General features: G+C 38.0%; 2 protein-coding genes across 7 annotated transcripts in view; one reads left to right on the top strand and one right to left on the bottom strand.

Annotated features, from left to right (window-relative positions):
• The window catches only part of LOC126187319 (guanine nucleotide-binding protein subunit beta-5), a 180027-nt gene extending 168440 nt beyond the window's left edge, over window positions 1–11587 (bottom strand). The window contains exon 1 of one of the 3 annotated variants that reach the window (XM_049928332.1): window positions 11477–11587. The gene's annotated coding sequence lies outside the window, so the exon portion shown is untranslated. Of the gene's footprint in view, window positions 1–10948; window positions 11223–11476 lie in introns of those variants that run through there. The other 2 variants (XM_049928331.1, XM_049928329.1) reach the window with 2 other exon arrangements.
• Window positions 11588–12372: 785 nt separating this feature from the next.
• The window catches only part of LOC126189046 (bromodomain-containing protein 3-like), a 108789-nt gene continuing 94850 nt past the window's right edge, over window positions 12373–26311 (top strand). For 2 of the 4 annotated variants that reach the window (XM_049930899.1, XM_049930900.1), the window contains exons 1-2: window positions 12373–12508; window positions 16922–17027. The gene's annotated coding sequence lies outside the window, so the exon portion shown is untranslated. The other 2 variants (XM_049930901.1, XM_049930902.1) reach the window with 1 other exon arrangement.

Here is a 26311-nt window from a genome sequence, read left to right as displayed (position 1 = left end):
TGCTCAGTCTGTGAGGCTCTTTCTCTTAAATAAATCATCCAGTTTTTCTGAAATTGTAATCATTTGTTTGTCTGTACATGTACATCATATCTACCAGTTTCCATCCCAAGTGGATAATTCTTTTGTGGTGCATTTTTTTTTCTCTTGTGGTGTATAAAAAAGAAGAGAGTATAAATTAACAATGATATCCTGGAACCAGTTGATGATTTTTTTGTGTTTAGGGCAAATGAATGCAACAGCAATATGGACAGTAAAAGAATAAAAATAGCCAGAGGGCTTTTGGTACACTAAATAAGATTTTCAACAAAAAAACTTATAAAATATCTCAAAAGGAAAGTGAGAGCTAACTGATGTGTTGGTGGAATGTCTATGGCGAATGGATTAGTTTAGCATGTCATGTGGCAGATATTACAGACCAGGCACTGCCTCATGGTCAAATGCATGAAAGACATCATTAGTTCATTCAATCGTGGGTGCCCAATGCATGAGATACTCCACTTCTGAGGTCAAGCTGGCAATGGGCTTTTTGGGTGCTACTGTATTACGAATGTACCATAACAAAAACTTGATGTCAAGGAGTCATCAGATCTATTTTACACCATAAATGAAAGTTATGAGAGGCAGACCTACTAGTATAAAATGAGGTGGAAAGTATTGTGTTGCCACTAGAGAATTAGTAACAGCAGAATAGGTGGTCAGAAGAGATCAGTAGCTTCATACGTGGACTAGTCGTCAGATGTCATCTGAGTGACAAATTCATCAGGGTTGACTGTGAAGTGGAAATGCAAAAAAACACCCCCCAGATAATGTCCAGTGATGGTGATTTCTTTTTTCTGTACAAAAGGTATCCACATGAAATCAGTAGAAGGAATCATCTGTGACTTCCAAAGTGCTACCAGCAGTCCAGCTAGCACAATGACTGTGTGTAATGAGTTAAAAAGAATGGGGTACAATAGTCGTGCAGCTCCTCATAACCCACACAATTCAGTAGCCAATGCTGAGTGACACTTGAGGTGGTATACAGAGCAATGCCACTGGACAGTGGATGACTGGAAATGAATCATCTGGAGAGAGGAGTCAACACTATATACCGTGGCAAATCGAAAGGACGGGTTTGGGTTCAGTGAATGCCTGGAGGATGTTACCTGTCATCATGTGTAGTGCAAAAAGTGAAGTACAGAGGAGGTAGTGTTATGGTATGGGGGTGTTTTTCATAGTCAGGATGTGGTCCCCTTAGGTGGAAAAATATGAACACTTTTTACAGCACTGTGCACTGTATAGAGTAGAGGAACTGCTCAGAGAGAATGACTGACTGTATCAGCATGACAAATGCACGCTTTCATAAAGCAGCAGTGAGCCATTGGTTTGAGTATAACAACATCCCTGAAATGGACTGGCCTAATCAGAGTCCTGACCCGAACCCGATGTAACACCTCTGTGATAAGTTAAAACATCAATTTCACTCCAGACCCCAGTGTCCCACATGCCTACCTTCTCTGGTTTCAACTTTTGAGAAAGAGTGGGCGGCCATTCCTCCACAGACATTCACAGACCTCACTGAAAGTGTCCCCAACAAAGTTCAAGTCTTCATAAAATTGAAGGGCAGATACATCCCATATTAATGTACACTAATAGATGTCCAGATACTTTTGATCAGATGGTATGCTCCAAATTTTTGCACTGGTCAGGCTCTTGCAACGCTGTCCCATTTGGTACAAGCACTCACATGCCTGACTGACTGGTTGTCCAAGCATCAGCTGTTTGCCCACCACTGCCTGCAGGTGAGCACCCAATCTGGAATAGTCAGGCTTACAACATCCGCAGATGACCTGTAACTTCAGCAACACCACTGTCCTCAAATTATGTATACTGGTTTGAGGAAAAGTCCAGACATGGAGATGCTTGTACAGACACATCCACATCTGGAACACAATCCTGTGAGATTTACACACCTTGCAACCAGGTTTGATCAAGTAATAAAGACTGTGCATGGTGACAGAGCACTCCTGAATCGAGGTATGTCCTCCATACTTCTGGTGTCTCCTGGACTCAATGCCACAATATAGCTCCTGTCATCAGGAATCATCTCTAATTCAGTGTGTTCAATGCATTATAAGTGTGTACGGCAGCTGTAATTGTACACAGATTCCATCAAATGCCATGTTGCCGAAACTCTTTCCACAATTTCAAACTTAACTGCTCTCTTCTACCACCATTTCTCTACACAAGCTCTCTTCTATCACCATTTCTCTACAACGGGCCAACGAAACTTTGTGAGATCACAGTCAATATTACTTGCTTGATCTTGGTACACTTACTTGCATACGTGCACTTGAAAAACATCACGAAATACCCGGTTCAGCCTCTTAAAGCTGTGAACAAAATACTATAAGCACCTTAATGCTTGGCATTACCTCGAAGGTAGTGATGATTGATGCTGATGATCGATCTATGAGAGATTAGCAAGCTCATTAATGCACTAATCTAAGAGGAAATCTTGTCTGAAAATTATAGTTATGAAGCACAAAAGGTGGTCAGATAATGCTACCACCAGCATACAGCAGCAGTCCAGGAATCATCATCTGAATGACGTAATAAACTGATTTTTTAAGTACTTAGTTCACAATATTTCAACCTCTATCAACATTTAAGTGGTCATGTGGCCAGCATGTTTGCCTAATTTGACTTGACTATTCTTTTCTTCTTGGATCAAGTGAAAAGTATTGTGCAACAAGCTCACACCACTTCAGAACTTAGGTGATGCCACTTTGAACAACTTTTGTGAATATAACACTTTTTGCAAGTTGTGCAGATAAAATTAATACAAAAAGTTACTACCTACATTTACATCATTGTCAGAAAACCAACAGTAGGTGCACTTGGTTGACATCTACAAACAATGATGTCCTACTTTTGTGGAAGAGCCCAACAAGCCACTAATATTGTTGTAGTGTGGCAAAGTGTTTATGTGCTGAGTAATTATCTTTAGTATAAGCATTCAGACTAAATCATGCTCAACGGATTATCAAGAATGGAAGAAAACATGAAAAGGTACAAAAGACAGAGAAGGCTGTTTAGGTAAAATCTGAGTCAGATTACTGAACCTTATTTCTCTTGAATACAAGTCAATTTGTCTCACAAAAGGGGATTAACAGAAATCTCGTTTTGTGTATTTGCTTCAGTTTTTATAGGGAATTATTAATAATAATTTCTTTCTTTCTTTCCCTCTCTCTCTATTTTTCCTCAACAGATTAAAAGATGTTCAGCAGGGTTTGTTTAAAGTTATTTGTTCACTGTTCTGCAATACCTTGCAGCAGCCAAAATGCAGCCCCACTGACAATGCTGCTCTCGCACGGGATGAGTTGGCTGATATTTCTAAACAGCTGGAAATCTTCCTGACTACTGTCAAATGATTGGCAGCTGCTGAGAATGTGTGTATTGAGCTCCCTAGAGTCCTGCATCTGTGGTACCAGAACCAACAGTACCTAAAGTATTACCCTCTTGTGTGTATCCTGTCTCCTCTGCAGAAAATAGGATCTGTCAGTACTCATCCGCTTGACTGTGAGTGGCATGTCAATGGTAGATCTAGGTGTTCTATACAAGTCGGCAGGGGACCAGGGGGACTCAGAGTGTTGTACCGATCCCCTAACCAACAAATCTGAGGCACTGTCTTTCACTGATTCTAAAACTAAGCCAGTGGGGGTCATTTCACCTGTTTTGTCTGGTGTCTGGAGGAGACAAACAAAAAAGGGCAGGGGTCTATTAATTGTTGTCAATTCTAAAGGACAGTGAATGATGGCATCCCTTAGGGAAATGGCAGCAAGGGACAAGATAAGACATCAGGTGCACTCAGTGTGTATGCCTGCTGGCCTCATTCAAGTCGTTAATGAGGCTATTCCAGCAGTCACTGAGGCAATAGGGTGCAACCAACCACAGATTGTGCCACATATTGGGACAAATGATGCCTATCCCCCAGGCTCAAAGGTCATACTTCGACCATTCCAGCGACTGGCATTGAGGGCTGAGAAGACCACCCTTACACAAGGAGTTTCAAGGAAGCTCATAAATTGCAGCATTGTCCCCAGAACTAATCATGGTCCTTTGGTTCTGAGTTGTGTGAAAAGACTGAACCAGACTTTGAAGGTCCTGTGACGAGCTAAGCTGCTACTTCCTGTGCCATAGGGTTGATGATGATTCAAGTGTGAAATAAACAACATAGGCTGCTACCCAGGCAGCTGCCTGTGTGAGGTGCACACAAGGTGCTTCTTTTTTTTTCTTTTTAGATTAGGTGACTCTCCATTCAAAACAGATAATGATAGCTGTAGGAAGCCCAGAAGTATCAGTGTAAGAGCAAAAGAAATGCCTCCAATGTATGATGTATTAAAATTCTAAGTAGCTAACTGCCAAAGCATTCGCAACAAAGTGCCAGAGTTTGAAGTGCTCTTGAAAAGCAATGATACTCACATAATACTAGGTACAGAAAGCTGGTTGAAACATAAAATTGACAGCAATGAGATTTTTTGGGAAAGTGTAAGTGTATATTGAAAGGATACGCTAATGCAGAATGAAGAGGGTGTATTTGTCGCAGTAGACAAGAAGGTCAAATCCACTGAGATAAAAATTCAAGCTGCATGTGACATTGTTTGGGCAAGGCTCTGTATCAGGGATGGGCATAAACTGGTAACCGGATCCTTCTATCATCCACCACACTCATCTCCTTATGTAACCAAAAACTTTGCACAAAACCACAGCTCACTTGTATGTACGTTCCTCAATCATACTGAAGTCATTGATGGAGACCTATCATCCAACAATCAATTGGAGAAATTAGAATTTTCTTAGTGGTGGGCGTTACAAGACATCCAGTGAAACATTACCAAATGCCTACTCTGAACACCACCTCAAAAGATAGTTCAGAACTCCACTTCTGATGAAATTATATTAGCTCCAATGGCAACAAACAGACCTGACATCTTTGAGGATGTCCACAACGAAACTGGTATCAGTGACCATGACGCGGTTGTGGCAACAATGATTACCAAAGTACAAAGGACAACTGAAACAAGCAGACAGATATAGATGTACGGCAAACTACATAAAAACTCAGTAGTGTCATATCTCAATGAGGAGCTTGAAACTTTCAGCATAGGGAAGGAGCATGTAGAGGAACTATGAGGCAAGTTTAAAAGAATAGTTTGCCACACACTAGATAGATATGTACCCAGTAGAACAGTTCATAATGGGCAGGATCCTCCATGGTATACAGTCACAGTAAAGAAACTTCTAAAGAAGCAGAGACTACTGCATTAGGGGTGTAAAACAAAGCATAGGACTACAAACAGACGCTAAACGAAACACATTTGGCTGTCAGAGAGCAATGCGTGAAGCCTTCAATGACTAGCCCAAAGAAATTCTGGACGTACGTAAAGACTATTAGTAGCACCAAAATTAGTGTCCAGTCCTTAAGGAATGAGACAAGAACTGAAATTGAGGGTAGCAAAGCAAAAGCTGAAATGCTTAACTCTGTTTTTAATTAATTAATTAATTTGTTTTTCCAAAAGAAAAAACAGGAGAATTGCCCCAATTTAATCCTTGTACCACTGAAAAGATGAATAAAATCAGTATTAGTGTGAATGGTGTTAAGAAACAGCAGAAATCATTAAAACTGAACAAAATTCCAGGGTCTGAAGGAATCCCTATCAGAGTCTACACTGAATTTGCTGCTGCTTTGGGCTTACTTCTAACTACAGTGTATTGTAGATCCCTCAGACAAAAAACCGTGCCAAGTAGCTGGAATAAAGCAAAGGCAGTTAGGTAGATGCAGCACTTCTTGAGTTTCGAAAAGCATTTGACTCAGTACCACACCTATGCTTGTCAAAATTACAATCAAATGGTGTATCAAGTGAAATTTGTGACTGGATCAAGAACTTTTGGTAGAAAGGACACAGCATATTATCTTAGATGAAGTCATCATCAGATGTAGAAGTAACTTCGGGTGTGGCCCATGGAAATGTGTTAGGGCTATTGCTGTTCATGTTTTATATTAATGACCTTGCAGACAATTTTAATAGTAAGATCAGATTCTTTGCAGATGATGCAGTTATCTGAAATGAAGTACAATTTGAAAAAAGCTGCATACATATTCAGCCAGATCTTGATAAGATGATATAGTGGTGCAGAGATTGGCAACTTGCTTTAAATGTTCAGAAATGTAAATCACGACTGGAATCAGCAAACTCTTACAACTACAACATGTGCAACCCACTCTAGAATATTGCTCAAGTGTGTGGGACCCGTACCAAATAGGACTAATGGTGGATATTGAACATATACAAAGAAGGGCAGCATGAACTGTCACAGGTTTCTTTGACAAGTGGGACAGTGTCACAGGTATGCTGAAGAAACTGAACTGGCTAACTCTTCAAAACACAGAAGTCTACTAACAAAGTTTCAAGAACCGACTTTAAATGAGGACTTTAGGAATATAGTACAACCTCCTAGGTAGGTATTGTAAGGATCTTGACGACACGATTAGAATAATTACAGCATGCAGAAAGGCATTCAAACAACCATCTTCTTGTGCTCTGTATATGACTGGAACAGGAAAAAAACCCTAATAACTGGTACAATGAGATATCCTCTTTCATGCACTTTGCATTGGTTTGTAGACTACAGATGCAGACAGTAACATGGTGATAGCCTGACAGTATAGCCAAGTGAAAAGAGTTAATTTTAAGATCTTGTCGATATCATTCAACATGGAATGCTAACTCAGCTAGCCAACATCAAGGTATGAGTTACGATCCCACCGTTCTGCATTTGGCTGTAGTATTTTCATACAAAATGATATTACATAAAATACATATTATTATTATTATTATTATTATTATTATTATTATTATTATTATTATTATTATCATCATTACTGTGATCTTCAGAAATACGACTGGTTTGATGCAGATTTCCTCTATTGTACAAATCTCCTCATGTCTATATGACTATCACAACCTACATCCACTTGAACTTGCATGCTGTAGTTAAGCCTTGGCCTCACTTGGGAATTTTTACCCTCTGCTCATCTCTCTATTGCCAAATTAATTATTTATATGCCTCAAAATGTGCGTTATCGAATCTTCCTTTTTCTCACTCAAGAGCCTCTACTCTCTTCTTGTCTTAACTGTTTATCATTCGTGTTTCACTTCTGTACAACACTACACTCGAGACAAATACTTTTATAAAAACTTCCTAACTCTCATATTTATATTAAATTTTTAACAAATGTATCTTGTTCACAAAAACTTTTCTACATATTGGCTTCCCGCATTTTATGCCCTCTCTACTATGACCATCTCCAAATTCCAAAACACTTTAGCTACTTTAAGTAACGAATTCCATAATCAAATTCCCTTCGCACCATTTGATTTAATTAGGATGCTCTCCACTTCCCCTTTTGCTGACTTTCATCTTATAACCTCTTTTCAAGACACTATCAATTGTATCCACAGCTTTCGAAAGTTGTTTGCCATTTCTATCAATTATAAGTCAAAGGCAAACCACAATGTTTTGAATTCTCCTCCTTGAACTTTCCAAAATGGCTCTTTGTTTTCCTTTGTTGCTTGCTCTAGGGGCAGATTGAGTAACATGAAGGATAGGCTGATCCTGTCACTCCTTTTTGAATTACTGCCTCCCTTTAACATATTTCAACTCTTAACTGCAGTGTGCTTTCCATAGTAGCTGTAGATTAACTTTATCTCTGGTAACTTCAAATGTTCAAAGAATGCATTTCAGCTAACACTGTCAAAAGCTTTCCTTAGCATAACTTAACACAAAGGTAATATTCACCATACAGAGGAGATGATGAGCCAGATTCACGTAAGCACTACTCAAAAACACATCACCACTGTATCTGACTTGTCATTATTACATCCTGGACTTTCCATTGTTTAACACAAAGGTGGTATTTGAATGTTCTGATGATTTCCTTTGAGAGTTTCAAGTCTTCCGAACAATGCTATTTGACACAACCCATGATTAAAAGTGATATGAGTAAATAATTTAAGACCATTATGTTCATGATTAATGAGTGCCACAGACATCTACATATACATGACTACTGTGCAATTCACCAAGTGCTGGGCAGAGGGTCCATAGAACCACTTTCAGACTGTTTTTAACATTCCACTATCAGACTGCCCGTGGGAAAAATGGACACCTAAATCTTTGCATGCAACCTTCGATTTCTTCTATTTTATTACAATGCTAATTTCCCTCTATGTAAGTGGAATGCCAGGAAATTAACTTGGAATTCAGAGGAGAAAGTTGGTAATTGACATTTTGTGAAAAGATCTTGCCTCAACAAAAAATGCCTTTGTTTTAATGACAAATTTCATCTAACATATTATATCCACTACATGCCCAGTTTTCGAGAATACAAATTGAGCTGTCCTACCTTGAACTTTTTGGATGTTCACTGTCAATTTGTCATGCGCCAATTCTCCAGAAGATGAGAGAGAATCTTACTGTAGTAAGTCTGTTTAGCATATTTTTTGCTTTTGTGTGTTTTTTGACAATAAAATGTAGTGTGTTGTTTGCCTTCTCCATAACATGTTTTATGTGATAGTTTAAACAAACTGTTCGTAACTGCACCCACTATGTATGAAGTTGAATCAACTTGCTTTAAATTAGTGTCATTTACCATGTGATTGAAATTTCACAATTTCTTTTTAAGTATTCATTAGCAGCTAACACTTTTTATTGTTTAGGGTATCTGCCACTTTTCACACCACACAGGTATTTACTGTGTTATCATTTTGCTCTTAGACTGTAAATGACAGCATCATCAACACACAATCTAAGACAGCTGCTCAGATTGTATCCTAAATAGTTTATGCAGATTAGTGACAGCAGATGGCCTGTAACACTTCCTCGGGCCATGCCAGAAATCACAAATTTGATTTGTTTCCATGTTATCACCCCAAATGTGGTTTGATCTGAATGGCAGAAGCGGCAAACTCATTAGAGACAGAGCACAAGCTCACATTGGGGAAATGGGAAAGGGTTAAGTCCAAGAGGAAATAATTTGGACTGTAACCTCAACTATGCGACTAAGGATGACATCTGGCATACTGCTGGGAATGGTCTTGACATTTATGTGAAGGTTTTTACTACTCTAGTGATTCGACAAGTGAAGAATTAAGTGCTCTGCTGGATGTGTGAAGGCACTTACTCATCTGAGTGGGGGGGAATCACAAATGCATATGACTGATTTGTCGCCCCTCACATGGTCATGCCACACATGGCAGTGTTCTTGTGTTTTCTTCCACATTTCTGCCCATATTTCACCTCAAACCCCCTGCAAATGTCATAATAATTGACTATCTCATACCAAAATATACTACTGAATTTTGCAAATTTCCTACAATAATTCATTAACTCATTTATACAACAAACAGCATAAAAGTTAATACACTTTCATTAATGATGTTTTCAACAGTTTAACTAGAGGAGAAACCTTTCGTTTCAGTCGTCTCATCTTCTATTCATTTGCAGAAGTTTACCTAACCTCAGAATGACTGCCGAGTCTCACATCTCAAATGGTTTAAAACTGTAATATTATGAAATGATCAATTTTCTTTTGGGACCTTCCTCTAGTAATTGTCTCCACATTTGATTTTAATATTAGGCCTAATTTAAATGCAAATATGTTGCTTAAACATTATTATTCTTATACTTTCTTACTAATAAATTTTTGCACTCCTTTCTTATATTAAACCTATATCTAAATTTCATGGCTTTAAAATGTGTTCAATTTCATCAACTCTGGCATTATCCTTCTAAGAATCGTTAACATTTCATTTTACTTATTCATCCGTGGAACAATAAATATTGTATTCACTTTGTTTACTGCTAATCACATACATCATCAGTATACTACACTCTTCCAGTGTAAATTAATCCAACAAATTCCCCATTCTACATAGCATATCACTAATCAAGTACTTCTGCCAATTAATTTCTTTTATTTCTGTCATTATCACAAAACTTATCTGACTGGCAGTCATACTGTCTCTATCACTACCAGTACCAACAGGAACAGTATGACTCTGCCAAAGCTGTGGCCTATTTTACACCATATTTTAAATATGTGCAATGATAACAAGCTGATTTTGTGTATATTTTTTTAACGATGCCACTATGGCTTTATTATATTAGGGCATGTTATTAAAAAGATCTGAATGTGGTCACTGCTGATAAAAACTGGTAGTCAAAGGTCCAAAAGATTTGTAATCATTGCCGGAAATAAAAGAAATTCATTCTACACTTCCTGGATCACTGTTTTAATCCATTACCATGTCACAACTTGGTAAATGTTTCTGTTAATGCTATAATGTGTTCAAAGTTCTGAATTCTAGTGTACGAGCTGAAAGATAACACAGAAACCTTCAAAAGTATGTAACTAGACCTGAATATCATTTCATCATAGTGGTGTAGACTGAAAATTAAATATGTGACTCTCCTGACACTGGCACTTTTAAATCAGATGGCTAAAGCTAAGTTTGAAAACAACTACAGATACTTCACATTAGGCTACAATGTACTGTGTTCTGTAACATTATGACAGACAAATTTTTACTCTTTAAATATAAGAAAATGCCAGAACCAAATCAAGCTGTGTTATGAATTTATTCCGAACCAACTAGTAGGCTGAGCAAAATTGGAAAAGCTTTGACGTTGAGGGCACACATACTACTTAAGAGTGCACAAATATAAAACAGAATTTAACTTAACCGCGTTAAAACTCAAAAGTATATACCGCTTCGATACAAACGGAATTTGTTGATCTTGAATTGAAATCTTGTGCTATTACTAAGATTCTGTCATGCGTGTAACTAAATGAAAATGTCTTTACGTGCATATTATCAATAGCACATATTTAATTAGAGATTACCTTCAACAGTGATAAATCTTAAATCAGAAGTAGGTTATGAACGCAGTTTTAAACTAGTGTTTGCCTTCTTTTGGATAGGTCAGTGCACAAATTAAACTTCATGCCCAATGTGGTCAAGGGCTACATTTCTATGTCATTTCTCCGCACATTTTGTGCTTCAAAATTCGTACACCATTTTGTCAACCAATGCAGTAGGACCAACTCAAACTCCTGAACCTCCTTGGTGTCATACAGATGATTTGTTAAACGAACAGATTGTCAAAACTAGTAAAACGAGGGTGTAGTAGGTAAACCGGATCCATAAACAATGTTTATCTCATTTCCGTGTACTTATCGAATTTACAATTTCTCATAAACTATAGCAATATTGCAAATTCCGTAAATTATGAAACTAAAACTATTTTACTATCCCAAACGGAAATAGGTATAAATCTATCAATTATTTCTTATCCACGACAATGAAAAAAAAAATGCTTTATTATTATTACTGGACTGAAAGCTTAGTGACTATTGATTCACCACACCTACACAATATCCGACCTGCAATGTGATTATCTTCGACAGAATCGCACACAACCACTGATATAGATCTTTAGATACGTCGGGAGAGACAAGCAAGCGCTGAATTAATGTTATTTTTGTCAGTCGTTCCACAACCTAGCACGCTGTTTTTATAGCTTTAATATGCATCTGAGAACGAAACTGCGCCAGGATTCCAACAATGAGTTTAAAATAATTTAAAACTTGTCTGATCACAATTCTAACAACAAATACGTGCCCTGAGAAAAACTATACAGCTACTAATTTCCTGTAATTTTTACACAAGTCGTTAAGAAATTGACACGAGATATTTGACCCGGCTGACAACGAAATTTCCGTTTAATATTAAAAATCTCAAGTACCTTATCGTGAAAGGAAATTACAACTAGAGGGTACAATGTAAAAATTATGTGAAACTTAAAATTTTAACTTCTTTTAAATACAAATAATTACGACATACAGGAAAATGTTTTGCAGACTACAACAAAATACTCATTTATGTTTTATATTGTCGAGAAATGCAGTCCAACTTCCCGTAGCAAAGACGACTACATACGTATAACGAATGTTGTTAATGGAAAAACGGTACCTTTCGAATTTAAGGACTTAAGCTACTTCGGAGATGTACGCATGAAGTTGCTGGCCTGATACCTCCCCTCGTTCTAGCCATATGAAGTCATAGTAGTCAATTTCTGTTGCAGTACTTGTTCGTAGAAAACGAAAGGAAAACAGTTTATTGGAAAAGAGGTGGTCATTCTGTTGGTGGTCCTTGCTCGAGGGTAATTTCGATTTCCTGTCTCATTAGCTATTCATAAATTACAACACGTCGTATTTCACGGTATATACCAAACAAACGCATGGCTTGAAACATCATATTTTGATCTTCGCGGTAGTTTTCACTTAACATGGCCGCCAAACAGTTCCCAATTTATAGTCGCTGTGGAGGCGCTTCAATACGCGATGCTAAGGACCAACTTCAAAGAGACTATAACAAAATACTATAATCTCTGGATTATAACTGTAAGTAACTATAACCTAAAACACTAGTATTTAATTTTACTGTGTTTATATAGTATGTAGGTCAGAAGTGCCGATAATTTTCACCGTAATACGATCTTCGAAGGTGCTTAAAATGCAGCAGAGTGAAGTACTGGTGTAAAAATTGTTATATAATGCAAGCTTCCCCTATAAAGCGGAGACCACCTGTGGTTGTGGTTAGCTTTTATTTACAGCAAAATACGGTGGAAAACGTGTATATTTCCTGCAACCTTCATGTACTCCGCTTCAGAAGTTAGTATTGTTTGAGGTGAACGTAATTGTAACCCATCATTGCCGCAGTAAAGTGATGTTATGCGTAAATGAAGTTTGGATGTTGATGGTAAACACTCGAGTAGCAATCACAACTCTTCCGATTTGTTTGATCTTCGTGGTGTTTCATGTGGGAAGCAATGATGCGGAAGTGCTAAATCTGTGTATGTGAAATAAAAACATGGTGGAATATAGTGACGAAATTAATTTACGTGCTCTTGTAAAATTAACAGGGATTATGATTGTGTATGATTTTATACATTACAGGTGATCGTATGACTTGTTTTTCTATGTAATTCGGAAAAGAAATTGTTAGTATCAAATAGAAATATGCTAAATGATGTTCCATTGTTTTGTTATGGTGCCCTGAATGCGAATTTATAGCATTTTCATTGCTGTCCGATTCTGTAAACAAACAAGGCATAGTCGTCAACGCGTGTTAGTGTTGCGTTGCTATTATAACTTGTATGTAAACGTTAATAACTGAATTGTTTAGTGGAGTGCAACTCTTTTTGTAACTCGTATGGGGGAATTGTTAATGGTATTATTGAAGTTACCTATGTTGATGCGTTTGATGTATTAATTCAACAATTGTTTTGGATAATTTGGAGCTGTTTTGTTAATCTTTACTGATTGTATCTTGTGCTGGCGTTGTTTTTTGAAGAGATGCATCACAATTGATATGTTTCTGTTGGGGAATTATATAGCTTGGCCATTGTGTTCTCCACACGATTTAGGTGACTGTTAATGCTTTCATTTGTATATGTATTATAATTAGTTAGTTTGTTTACTTGAGACATCGCTTTGTATTCAGATATTATGAACTATCTCATTAGATGCCCAACTACGTTTCATGCGCAATTCTAAACGCCTTTCTTGCAGATAATATTTTAATTGTTTGAAGAAATGAAAATTTTTTGTTGTCATACTGAAAACACACCAAGTAATAATTTTGTCAGAAGCTAAACATATTTAAAATAAGCGACCATTAATTTCTTAAATTGTTGTTCTTTTGGAGTGTTGTCACCATTATTTGATGTTGTAAGAAAAAATAATAAAATAAGATAAAGTAATAATTATTTTCGAAATTTCATTGATTTGTAAGATTTTGTTGTAAGCTTGTGACATTCTAACCGGTAAGAAATACAGTATTTATCACCACTGAGACTCATTTTGAAGCCAGTTCCATTGGAGATAAGCAAGTTGATTCTTCAGGTTTTGTTTGTGTGCTGTTTCTCAGAAATTTTAGTGTTGTGTTTTTCCTGTATTTCATTGGTCCTCATACGCATTTGTCTTAAAGATAACATTACATTTCCATTTTATATCACTGGAACTGGAGGATACAGATGATATCTTATAAATTCAAGGTCACTTTTGATATATTGCTTCATCTCTTTCTTGATGTGAGGGTTTATGTTGTGATGTATGAGCCACTTAACATAGGGTGCAACTATTTGCAATAATGAAGTGTTTTTGTGCCACATTTCATATTTCCTGATACAAAATATGCAAGAAACAAATTCCAGGGTACAGTATGTATGTTCGTTAACTTGAAATATGCATAATCTTTTAATACCCCCAACCCCTTGCGATTTCCTCGCTTTGTTTTTGTTGGATAGGCTGTATATCTCTGTTTTGATATTCAGTTTTAGTGTAGTTTGTGTGGTGATTAATCATGAGATTTAGCATATGATGTCTGTTGTTGTAGAGAAGTAAAGTGTTAAAATGTAGTCAGTGGCCCAAGTTTTGTTAGTGCTATTGTTTTGGCCATATTATGAAACATAATCTGCTCCCACTCCCCCTCCTGAAGTACTGTGATCCCTCACAGATGCACAGTGAAAGAGGGGGGGGGGGGGGGGAAGAAAACCCAGTCAGCTTGTGTTAAATATGAGATGTAGTGTGCGTGCTGTTGAAATTAACTCACTGTAGTTGTGACAACATGGAAATGGAAGGTGACACTGAGGCCAGCTGATTAAATGCTAGGATACAGTTTGGGAAGGGTAAGGGCAGGGGTGTCAAAACAAAATCATTGCACGTGGATATCATTGGATACAGGAACTGTACTAGCCCAATGTTAATGTACTTGGTTTCAATATCCAACATGCAGAGATACGTCATGTCTTGCAACATTTCACAGTTGCTCCCCCTTTTTGGGCATAGGGATGTAAATATAATACCGTCTTCGAGGTATTGAGGAAGAACTCCAGGAGATGTTGGATTGTGTCATCACCAAAACTTCCGTTACACAGTGACCACCTATATACATTGCTTATGGAATTACAATTTTACACTGTCGATAAGAATATACTCTAGAGTAAAACACACACAGTGTATTGCAGTATTTCAAATGTAAAACAGGCAATAAAATTTTGTGGATAATTTTTACAGCAAATGTTCAAAATTTGCTTCCCCTTCAGTAGTGTTGATCCAAAAAATGCACAGTCTTACAGTTCATTGCATAAGCAGGCCATTCGTCTTTCCACCTTACCTGTCCTCCTCCCTTCCTCTCCACATCCACTCCCTGTCCTCAGTCATCAACAACTATATGCTACAGTGACAGTTATGAAGTCCGTTGCAAGTAATGTAAGATACAACATTTGCATACATATCTATCTATCTATCTATCTCTCTCTCTCTCTCTCTCTCTCTCTCTCTCTCTCTCTCTCTCTCTCTCTCTCTCTCTCTCTCTCTGAGAAATTTATATGGGATATAGAAGGATGTGTGGGGTACAGATCATCGGCTTTGACCAGTGAAACAGGAAACATGTTACACGTGACTGCAAACCATATGGCGGCTATAACGTGACATAATTGCGACCCCCCCCCCCCCCCCCCCCCGGCATAAGCTACAGGTCAGTCTGTTGCCACAACCAAATTTTTTTTTTATCACATTTGTTGGTTTCGCTAACATACTAACTGCTACCTTTTCACCTAAACTATGTCTTGGGTTAACGTACAGATCAGTTCGTCATCCCAGCCAGCAGCTATTAACATTACTTCAGTGGCCAAAGCCAACAACTCATATGAAGGTTTCTCTTTACCCGTTCCTATGTAATACAAATAATAGAATGATGAACTCCGTTGTATATTGAAGACATTGAGCAGTGGATAGACATTCACAACTATACAGTGTGCAGCCATCATTGCTATTTCCAATAGTGGTCATTTGTTGTGAGACACTGATAAATTTGAAAGTTTGCATACTTTCTTGTGTGTTGCCTAAAGATCAAGAGTGCAAATCCTTACAGACAGTAAAAAAAAAAAATATGTGATATTGTTACCATATGCCATAAGCTAAAATGTTTACATTTTTCAAACAATGGAAAATGGGGTGGAATGTAACAATATTGTGAAAAAGAAAGTGGCTACTCACCATGTAGCAGAGACGCTGAGTCTCAGATACGCACAACAAAAAGGCTGTCTATAGCTTTCAGCCTTTGTCAAAGTTAGATGACGTACACACTGATACAAACGCAACTCGCTCACGAGTGGGAGTTTTTGTGGGGGAGAGAGGGGCGTGCATGCATGCGTTCATTCGTTTGTCACCTAATTTTGACAAAGGCCTTACTGGCCGAAAGCTGTATTTGTGAAAGTCTTTTTGTTATGCCTATCTGTGACTCAGCATCTCCGCTATATGGTATATTTACATTTCTGTTATATAAAATGTTCTGTCAACTTGAGGTTCAGATTGTTCGTTCATGCTTTACTTTCGTGTATCACTGATCTTCCTATTTAGTCCTTCTGTAGACTGAGCTTGGAGAATTTAAAAGTTTAAGGTCCTCACTGCGTTAACATGTATAGTAAGTTTGAGAAAAGTATTATTATTAATGACATTCTTGCTACGTGGTTGCAATATTTAGGGGAGAAGGTGGAAATTAGAGGAGTTAACTATTTTAAGCTGAGGCTTGTAATATAGACAGGGTGTGTATAAAATTTACATCACCTTTCTGGCAAATTGAGTTAGAGGCTAACACCTATGTGCCTGCCTTCTGTTTTCTGGATGTGTTGCAGCCATAGAGTTACATTTACAGTCATCAATCATTCTTCCACTCTGTTTTACTCCTTTTATTTTTCATGGTTGTACCTATCATTTTCGTGATAATACAGTGTTCTTTCTTGGTTTCAGTGATAGATGGTAGAACAAGTATCAGCCTCGCAGACGGGATTCTTCGTGCTGCGAAATACATCCCTGTGTCTCAAAGCTTTGTAGGCTGAATATATCAAGTGTTCAGGTAAGAGAATTTAACACCTTTGCTTGCAGTTTCTCTTATTAAGTAGAAAACATGGTATGTGGTAGCAACTGATATGAGTTGTATGGTTTTTGTGTTATCAGACTGCTGTAAGTAATTTGTTTCCTAGCTTCACTGTTTTGTAAAGAGCTGTGTTACTGCATTTGTAGGTCATTATGTTCCATCAGGTTTCTATATGTGTTTTGATCTATTTCCTATCCCGTACTGTGATAAATTTGGGGGTGGGGAGAATTTAAGAATATATTGACTGGGTCAGTTATGGGAAATGGAGGTAGTGTGTTCGTCACATTGGACAAGAAACTCAAATCCTTTCAGGTAGAAATTGAAGCTGCAGGCTAGACTGTGTTGGCAAGACTTAGTATCAGCAGTGGGCATAAAATGGTAATTGGATCCTTCTGTTGCCCACCACACTCCCCTCTCTGATACAACCGAAAACTTTAGAGAAACCCTCATTTCTCTTGTACATAAGTTCCCCAGTTGTACTGTAATCATCCGGGGGGGGGGGGGGGGGTCGTCATCATTAATCACCAGATAATCAACTAGGAAACTTACAGTTTTCATAGTACTACCTAGAAGATTTAGTTCGGAAAATGACTCGTGATGGAAATAGATTTAATGGCAAAAATGGACCTGACCTCTTGAGGATGTCCACTGACCATGATGCACTATCACAGTAATGATTACCAAAGTACAAAGGACAACTAAAATAAGTACAGTGATGTATGTGTTCGGTAAACTAGATAAAAAGCATTAGAATCCTATCTCAATGATGAACTTGAAACTTTCAGTATAGAGTAGGAGCATGTAGAGCAACTATGGCTCAAGTTTGAAAGGATAGTTGATCATGACTGGATACATAAATACCTAATAACACATTAACACTCCATGATATACAGACACTGAAGAAACTTCCAAAGAAACGGAGAGTACTGTGTAATAGGTGTTAAAAATATCATAGGGCTGTGTGTAGAGAGATGCAGAGTAAAGTACTTATGGCAGTGAGAAGAGCAATATGTGATCCCTTCAGTGACTATTATAGCAGACTGCTGTTGAATGATCTTCCACGAATCCCAAAGAAATTCTGGTCATATGTAAAGGTTGCTAGTGGCACCCATCATTAGTGTCCAGTCTCTCGCGAATGAGAGAGGAACTGAAACTGAGAGTAGCAAAGCAAAAGCTGGAATGCTTAATTCAGTTTTCAAATGTTCCTTTACTGAGGAAAACCCAGGAGAATTGCCCCAATTTAATCCATGTACCACTGAAAAAATGAGAAATAAGTGGTGGTTTCAGTGGTATTGAGGAATAGTTGAAATTATTAAAATTGAACAAATCTCTAGTTCCTGATGGAAGACCTGTCGGAACCTACACTGAATTTACGGTGGAGTTAGCTCCTCTTCTAACTATAATCAGTTGTAGATCTCTTGAACGAAACCCATCCCCAGTGTGGAACAAAGTGTGGATCTCACTAATTTACAAAAGGAGTGATCCATGAAACTACCTTCCTATATCCTTGACACCATTTTGTTCAGAATTTGAAAACTTATTCTGAAGTCAAACATAATGAGGTATCTCAGAGTAAGCTCCTCCACGCAGACCAGCATGGATTCTGAAAACACTGATCATGTGATACCCAAAGGCACACTTGTCTCACATGGCATACTGAAAGCTTTGGATAAAAGCAGACAAGTAGATGCAGTATTTCTTGAGTTCTGAAAAGCATTTGACTCAGTACTACAGCTGCACTTGTTGTCAAAAAATATGATTGTATGGGGTATCAAGAAAAATTTGTGACTGGATTGGGGGGGGGGGGGGGGATCACCATCATTTGTAGAAATGATTTCATACTTTCCCCACGAAAGTCTGTTAGACTGTTGGTGTTCAAGTTATATATTAATGATCTTGCAGACATTATTAATTGTAACCTCAGTCTTTTTGCAGATGATACAGTTATCTACGACTACTGTCTGAAAGAAGCTGCATAAATTTTCATTGAGAAGATTTAAAAGTGTTGCAAAGTTTGGCAACTTGCTTTAAATATTAACGTTTCTGATGTTATGCACTTTACAAAAATGGGGGAGGGGCATATCATTCTATGACTATAATAACGGTGAGTTGCAGTTGGAATCAGCCAACTTATATAAATAACCTGATTGCAATACTTTGTAGGGATATGAACTGGAGTGATCACATAGGCTCAGTTGGTGTGAAGCAGGTGGTAGTAGATCTTGCCTTGCTGGTAGAGTACTGGGGAAGTTCAATCAATTTTCAAAGAAGATTACTTACAAATCTCTTGTGCCATCCATTCGAAAATACTACTCAAGTGTGTGGGACCTTTACCAAATAGGACTAACAGAGCATATTGAACGTATACAGAGAAGGACAGCACGAACAGTCACAGGTCTTTTTGGCCTGTGGGGGAGTGTCACAGAGATGCTGAAGAACAGGTCTTGCAGGCTCTTGAAGGTAGATGTAAACTATCGTGAGAAAGCCTACTACCAAAGTTTCAAGAACTGGGTTTAAAGGCTGACTGTAGAAATGTACAACTACTGCATACATAATGCTCACTTAGGATTGTGAGGACAAGATCAGATTAAATGCACCATGCACAGAGGCATTTAAACAATCATTCTTCCTGCACTCCATATTTGAATGGAATACGGAGAACTCCTAATATCTGGTACGATGGTACGTACTCTCTACAAAGCACTTCAGTGGTTTGCAGAGTATAGATGTAGATAAACTGAAAGTATTTGGAAATTTATGAATTCTTAATTTAACCGGTCTTGTAGCTTCCACATATAGTCTAATTTTTATTTTGAAGATCATTGTTGATAGGTAAAGAGTGGACTCGAATGTGCCAAATAAAACATATGTATTCTATTAAATTTCCAATACAGAATGTACAAAATGTAGCTCTTTGCAGTTCAAGGAATATTACTTGTGGCTTCCTCCTTGAGTTTTTCAGCTGACGTTACATGATTTTGATTTTTCTGATGTTTCACCCGCATGAATGACTGGCATTGTCACAGCTTCATTCTCCATTGCTGGTGATAAACCAGAGTTGAGCTCTCAGCTGGAGATTACATGTACCCATTGCGCCAATTATTTGTGAATTTCTATGACTTTTCTGAACAAGCGAGCATGGCTGCCCTTCTCTCTGGCAAGAATTTCTGTGTTTGCAAATTTTATTATGTGGCTGGTCTACACGGCCCATGCTCCGCCATGGCCAATTTCTCCACCTAACCCAACCTGCAATACAATTTACGTTTAGAGATCCTTGTGTTGATGGATCATCCTGTCATTTCCACAGTCTTTTTCCTCATGCACATGGTATGAGGTATATGCCTGACATTGCAAGTGGGGTCCCTTTTGCCCTTTGCCAACCTGAGAAACACTTTGATCTTTTTGTTAGATTTGTAATTAGTCTTTTTACTTTGTATGCACACGGATTCTGTGCTTGTCACCCTGGGGATGTATGGCAGAAATGCCATACCCATTATAAATCTAACACTTAGCAAAACAACACATCGGAAGAAGTAGTATGTGACATGACCTTTTGATGCACAGAATTGACATTGTTTTCTACAAACATGGCATAAAGATTATTTAGAAATCGAGGAAGATGATCAAAGAGTGTCTCATGTCAGCAAAGGACAAAAGGGATCAACTTCCAATGTCAGGAATAGACTACATACCATGTACATGTGGAAATGACTTAACAATCCATCAACATCAGCACCGTCGTAACATTAACAGTATTGCAGTTTGGGATAGATGAATAAATAAGCTGTAGAATAACATGCTCTGTGTAACACCAGCCACAAAATAAAATTCATTGACACAGAAGACGTCACTGCGGAGAAGAGTTCCCAGGCCTACTTTCAGGAAAGCCATAAAATCGGCAAACATGAAAATAGCTTCAACAAGAAAGAGGAAAGCTTTGAGATAATGGATGTAGATTCCAGTGCTGCTGTGAATGACCATTGCAGATAGCAAAGGGAGAACCACAACAGTAATGACCAGAGAAAAGTCCTCAGACAGTGGTGGGACAGGTACATACAGTCTCTGACCATGACCTCAACTCCAGTCTGCCACTAGCAATGTAGGATGAAGCTTTGACAATACAAGCCACTAGTACTGACAATGTATCGCAAAAATCATCAAACAAACATCGACCAAAGAACCAAGACAGAAGCCAACAGGTGATATGTCAACAAGTGGCCACGAAAGTCTCAGAAATTTGTAATGCAATAGATGTCCCTTTTACTCAGTTTTTGAATCAGGGGAAATGGGTGCCATTGTAATAAATAAAAAAACTGTTGAAGTAGGCTTTGGATTTAGTGTGTATAGAACTTGAGAATTATTTGTTCGACAAAATAAGAAAAATGTCTAAGGTAAAAAAAAAAATAAATGTTTATTTGGATTTGTATAAGTGTGGAAACGCATGGGGCGTACATTTAGCTCTGATTTGCAGCTCCAGCTTTCCTAAGTATTATTCCGAAACTTGGCACCTTACTTCAGGTGACCCTTTTTACTGACTTGTCATTACAATTGGAGAGATAATTTTTGAGCAGAACGTTATTAATTACCAGTGACCACCATCTAAAGAAAGTGTAGTGTTTACACTCTTGTTATTAGCAACTGGGGAGATATTTACATCAGTACTGCAGTCGAAAGCCATATTCAGTTAGAATGACATTGCAAATTGTGATTATAGTTCTGCATCAGCTGTAGAATATTGCAGAACTAATGAAAATTTGTTCTGGACTGGAACTCAAATCTGTATTTCCCACTTTGTCACAAGCAGTCACCTTAACCGCTTCAGCTATCTGAATATATAGTGAGAGTACAAGGGAGTGTAAACACCGGGACAAATGGAGATTCTGGCGACTCCTGGAAGGTGTTTGGATAGCCTAAACATCTACGGCAACCACTCGCTACAAAGCCGCAAAACCTGGGTTGAGTCCCAGTCCCACACAAATTTTCATTTCATCTGAAATATTCTACAGCTAATGTGGAACCATAATCACAGTCATGAAGTGTGTATAAGGATGATGATGGCAATAAATTATGAAATATGCATATGACCTGTAATATAGGCTGCTTGATAAAAATCTGCTATATAAAAGAGTGCATTAGAGGTGAGGCCGTGTGATCTTGGGTAAACCATTTTTATTTATCAACATCATCTTTAACGTAACAGTGATACATTGACCATGTAATTACCACTATCATGAACCTAAACAGTGAGAATGATCAGCTCTTTTACATATTTTTAATTGTGATTAGCATAATAATTATGTTGCTTACTGTCAAGAAAATTTGTTTTGTTTTTCCATTGTAACAAAAAGAAATGCAAAGCTTGTGCTTACTCACTCCTTTCCCTCCTGAAAGTGAGTGCTTCAGCAGTTTTCTACCAATCACATTTCTTTTCCTTCAGCATTGGTGTTGTGGATCTCTTGGATTCCAGAAGTATTTGTGGTACCTACAGTCTACTGTCGGCAAAATTACATCCTTTTCATTGCTCATACAACTCGTCTCAATACCAGAAGTAGAAAAGATGGCAGAAAAATGCTTTCTGTACAGCTAGTGCTGAAGCCACTTTATATTTCACATAGTAGAATGTCAAGAAGGAAGATAGGGTGGAGGAGGTGCAAAAACAAAGAACCACACCTTGTGAAATATAAGTTAGGTCTTTGACATTGTGGAAAAACTGCTTAAAAAGCAAACAAACAATGGAAGTAGGTGGAGATGAAGTAAATGTTTATTAGATCTTAAAGCTAGAAGGACAATAAAAGCCACACACATTTAGGAGGACCAGTTCCTATCCAAAGTCTAGAGTGGGAAAACACTGGATCGCTATTCAGGAGTAGAAGGATTCAAATCCTTGCACAGCCATTCTGCTTTTAACTTTACACAATTTCTCAAAATCAGTCAGTTAAATACTGAAATGGTTTCTCTTACAAAACAGTTGTCACCACCCTTCTCATACACTTGAGTTAATTTTCTTTGTTTAATTCTGTTGATAACAGGAAGCATTAAATTCTTACTGTTCTTCCTTCCACAGCTATTGATTAAGATACCGGTAGCTAGAGCAAGGAAAGGAACTGATAAAGAGAGATTGCTTTGTCATGTGCTTCCCCTTCTCAGTAGCCATATAATCACTGCCTTGGTGTTAAGTAAGATACAAATCCACAAATTTAAATATTAAAGTAGAGTGTTCTATTAGTAATCTGGGACATAATCATTTGGTTTGTATTGTGCTTCTGTACTGAAAAGGGATGTTTTACTTCTTCATTGCCTACAAATTTTAATAACTGCAAGGTAATCACAGCTTATATATATATATATATATATATATACCTAAAAACAAAGATGATGTGACTTACCAAATGAAAGTGCTGGCAGGTCGACAGACACACAAACGAACACAAACATACACACAAAATTCAAGCTTTCGCAACAAACTGTTGCCTCATCAGGAAAGAGGGAAGGAGAGGGAAAGACGAAAGGATGTGGGTTTTAAGGGAGAGGGTAAGGAGTCATTCCAGTCCCGGGAGCGGAAAGACTTACCTTATGGGGAAAAAAGGACGGGTATACACTCGCACACACACACATATCCATCCACACATATACAGACACAAGCAGACATATATGTCTGCTTGTGTCTGTATATGTGTGGATGGATATGTGTGTGTGTGCGAGTGTATACCCGTCCTTTTTTCCCCATAAGGTAAGTCTTTCCGCTCCCGGGACTGGAATGATATGTCTGCTTGTGTCTGTATATGTGTGGATGGATATGTGTGTGTGTGCGAGTGTATACCCGTCCTTTTTTCCCCATAAGGTAAGTCTTTCCGCTCCCGGGACTGGAATGACTCCTTACCCTCTCCCTTAAAACCCACATCCTTTCGTCTTTCCCTCTCCTTCCCTCTTTCCTGATGAGGCAACAGTTTGTTGCGAAAGCTTGGATTTTGTGTGTATGTTTGTGTTCGTTTGTGTGTCTGTCGACCTGCCAGCACTTTCATTTGGTAAATCACATCATCTTTGTTTTTAGGTATATTTTTCCTTCGTGGAATGTTTCCTTCTATTATATATATATATATATAAACCTCAAATCCTAGATTTGTGTAAACTTAGTTTTATACGAAATGTAATGTCATTTGTTGACTAGCTTATTGATCTAAATATTTAGAATCACAATTACCTGTCAGATTGTACATTTTTTAAAACAACTTTGATTCTATATGGAACAGAAAACAAGTACTTAGCATCCTCCATGACCATATATGTTGCAAGACAGTGAGAAGTTCAAACCAGTCTTTTTGTTCACAGCTATTTTATTTTACAAGGGCTGCATTTTAAAATACTAATGACTTTCGCAGGTGTGCTGCTGTGTGTTGCATTTGTATTTTTCCCTAGTCGCTATTTTCTAGTATAATACTCTTCGGCTGTTCCTGCTGTATATTTTCCATTCTTCCTGCTGTATATCTCCCATTCTCGCAATCCTCTTTCCCACAGCTTTGCTAGTTCCCACATTGAGCCACGTCATTTCTACTCTGCTTTTCTTACACTTAGCTTTCTTACCATCTTCCTCTCCAGTGTCTTCCCCCCCCCCCCCCCCTCCCCAATCTCACTGTACTCCCTCATGTTTATTTTGTGTGTGTGTGTGTGTGTGTGTGTGTGTGTGTGTGTGTGTGTGTGTGTGCACAGTCGGTCATTAACATGGTGAAGAAGTATAAATTTGGTTTATGCACTGAACTAGTTGTGTATGGTGTGGGCACTCGGTGTCATATCAGTTCGAAATCAGTAAAGATTGAAAGATGTCAAAGTCACTAGCATTTTTGTGCCTGGTGTCTGCCAGCCTTAACAAACAATATTGTGCAGTAATAACGTTGTTGTTATTGCTGAACGTTCTACACCACTATGTAGTTGCCATTGTTGAATGTCCTGCCTAATTTTATTCTTATATGTTCAGGCCATTTATACCTGCTTACTGTACAGCATTGCAAGAAGATAAGTCAGACCCTTTGGCAAATTAATGACCATTGATTTGAATGTATTCTGAAGCATTTCTAAACACTTGTTTAGGCAGATGCTGGGCTATTCATCAGTCATCCCCTCAGAAAATATGAGCCACAGACAGTTAAAATACAATAACACTCAGAACACAGTTTATACGATTCACAAACAGGTGATACACATGACTTACCTTTCTTAGGTAAAGTGATGACTCTGGTGACAGGAGGAAGGGCATCTGGTCACAAAAGTTGACATAAAAAGAAATTTGCTAAATCATGAAGGTTAGGTTAGGTTAGTTTTGAACTGTACAATGAGATAGAAACTAGGAAAGAGAGAGAGAGATATTCGGGCCATATAGAACAAATGTTAAAATGGGCGGCTGGGACTGAAAAATAAACTGTATATTAAAATTGTTTTAAACACCTCGTGAAGCCATTATTAGTCCACTGTTGGTACTAATCTTTACCCATCACAGTTTGTGTGGGGTGGGACTACTACTTGTGCCCTTCTTTAAAATCAGCTAAGGGAAAATGCAAACTATATATTGTGTTAGTAATAAAATTTCAGGTACATTCAGCAGGCACACATACATTGCAGTATAAGCACCACTTTGCTCCTGAAGATGCTTCACTATAAATTATTGCAGAAACTAGAACATCAAAAAGATAACTTAATCTTATTCACTTCTGTTGTACCAAGGCAACTCGCAAAATGACATAAGATTCTTGAATCTTCAGTGATCTCCTAGTACTCACCATATCTCGACAGATACTGTTCTCTTGACCTATTGAGAGAGGCAACACAGTAGGTAAGACAACACGCTACAGCATGTACACATAACAAGGGGGCAGGACGATGTGTTCTGTGCAGAGAGAAACAGAGAATACTCTGTGGCATCGCCAGTGTCCCTGTCTGATGCCTCACACTCCATCACCTACCCTGATTAGTTGCAATGCGGGGGTGAGCACTACATCTGGCCACTGATTCTGTTTCCGACTCTTTACACATTCAGAAAACTATCGTTATTGCTTCTTAATGTAATGCTGTAGTGTTTAGTTTATAACATCCATAATGAACACTATAGTGGCTAAGTAACTTCACTATACCTACAGTAACATGAAAATAAACGCTAAATGTTCTGCACTCACACTGATGCACTTGTCGAGACAGGCACATCAGTATGACGCTATTGGCTGGAGCATCACGTGGTGTGCTGCTCGATGCCACTGTGCATCATACATTACTCA

This window comes from Schistocerca cancellata, chromosome 5 (assembly GCF_023864275.1).
Source record: "Schistocerca cancellata isolate TAMUIC-IGC-003103 chromosome 5, iqSchCanc2.1, whole genome shotgun sequence".
NCBI lineage: Eukaryota > Metazoa > Arthropoda > Insecta > Orthoptera > Acrididae > Schistocerca > Schistocerca cancellata.
Note: the sequence above shows the minus strand (reverse complement) of the source record. Positions and strands in the feature narration are given on the sequence as shown.